This window comes from Cebus imitator, unplaced genomic scaffold (genome assembly GCF_001604975.1).
Source record: "Cebus imitator isolate Cc_AM_T3 unplaced genomic scaffold, Cebus_imitator-1.0 Scaffold51, whole genome shotgun sequence".
Taxonomy (NCBI): domain Eukaryota; kingdom Metazoa; phylum Chordata; class Mammalia; order Primates; family Cebidae; genus Cebus; species Cebus imitator.
This window is the reverse complement of record NW_016107366.1, coordinates 1,704,590-1,706,731: the sequence shown is the minus strand read 5'-3', so window position 1 is coordinate 1,706,731 and position 2,142 is coordinate 1,704,590.

The following is a 2,142-nucleotide window of genomic DNA, read 5'->3' as shown; positions in this document are numbered from 1 at the left end:
GCAAGTCTATAAACGTAATTCAATTTTCTTGAGTCTTGCTTCAGGCTCACTTTGCAACTTACTTTTTTTCCCCAGAGACCACTGCAGTATTTTCAAAGATGAGAGCCTGCCCGAGGAAGATGGGATGAATTGACAATTCCTCTTATAGTGCTTTTTAGGGTCAAGGTAGACCTGGTTACCTAAATAGCTACAATTGGCTCTCAGCTAGCACAAAAGCAAATCAATACAGGGTGGCTTCTATATCACCAGAGAAACATGGTCCCACCAGAAATAATTACATTGTAATGAGAAAAATGGCTATATAAATAATATACATTGTAATGAGAAAAATGTGTGGAAAAAAATTAATCAGGGAACAAAGGCAAGGCTTTGAATGCCACAGAAATGAGGGCTAGCAGGAACTTACAGGGGAGAATGATTTACTTACAAGGTGTTAACAACATAAGGAAAGAACAACTGAAATACGCATGTAACAGGGTCCTGGCTGCAGTGATAATACTAAAAGTAATAATAATAAATAGTAAAATTCCAGAATGCCTATTGAGTTACTACTATGCTCTAGACACTATTCTAAATTCTTTACATGCAGTAGTTTAACACAAGCAATAATGCTAGAGTTGGTGTTGGTAATATTTTATTCCATTTCATCAACCATATTGTCACTTCCACTTTCCAAATGGGCAACTTAAGTAAAAAGAGATTAAATGCCTTATGTTGTTTACAAATCACGTATATGGTGGAGCTGGAATCCATCCAATTTGACACAGACCATTTCAGTTAATCATTATGTTATTTTAATTCTCACAATCAGCTGAATGTCCTTGAACTCAAGTTTCTCACTCATATTTACTAAAAAGCAGTTCAGATAGAAAAATTGTGGATCCCAGTTCTGGGCTGTACAAGGTTCTGGGTTGTACTAACCCTGCAAATCCTGCATGTGACCTCTCTTGAGAGTACAGGTAACTGTGGTTTACTTACGAAGACAGGGCAGATGTAGGGATAACTTAAACTAAAACCCAAATCATCATCAATGCCCACCTTAGCCCTTAAGGATTCACAGCAATCTTCTATATTCAGTTGACCCTTGAACAACACAGGTTTGAATTGCACAGGTCCACTCATGCATGGATTTTCATCTACCTCTACCACCCCTAAAACTGCAAGACCAACCTTTCCTCTTCTTCCTCTTCCTCAGCCTGTTCAACATGAAAAAAATGAGGATGAAGACTCTGATGATAATTCACTTCTACTTAATAAATACTAAATATATTTTCTTTACCTTATGATTTTCTTAAAAACAGTATATTTCTTCTAGCTTTATTGTAGAAATGTAGTCTATCATCCATATAACAAAAAAGATGTTAATCAAGTATTTATGTTATCAGTAAGGCTCCCGATCAACAGTAGGCTATTAGTAGTTAAGTTCTGGGGAAGTCAAAAGTGATACACAGATTTTAGCCTCATGGTGTTGGGGGTTGGCATCCCCGTATACTCTTGATAGAGATGGGAAAATGCTGAGGTATGAATCCAGGTATCGTATTATACACTTCCTCCTTCTAAGCATCTTTAGGAATAATCTCTCAGGCTGTCATGCAATTGACTTGAAGATATCTCCTTCCTGGACTAATAATTTTAAATAAATTAATTATTTAAAAGATATAAAAGAGAATATGTTTATAATATACTATAATATATCATGTATATAAGCCAAATAATTCTTTTAAGAAAAAAATATACAAATAAACTAAGGAAAACAAGAAATTAATAACAACAAAGGCTTTTATTTAAAATGGCACCGGCTCAAGACATTTCGATTCCGTTTTTTTTTCTAATGAAGTAATGATATTACTTCATACCACATATATGAAGTAATATCAGCCATTATTTATTTATTTAGGCATTTTTTGTTTCCATTTGTAAACTGTAAGTCTCAAGAGAAAACCAGCATTTTCATTTCTATACTATCCTGAATCCCCAGTTTCTTCAACAGTGCTGAAGATTTAAAAAGTACTTTAGGACAGGTAAGGTGGCTCAAGCCTGTAATCTCAGTATTTTGGGAGGCCGAGGCGGGTGAATCACCTGAGGTCAGGAGTTCAAGACCAGCCTGGCCAACTTGGTGAAACCCCGTCTCTACCAAAAAAA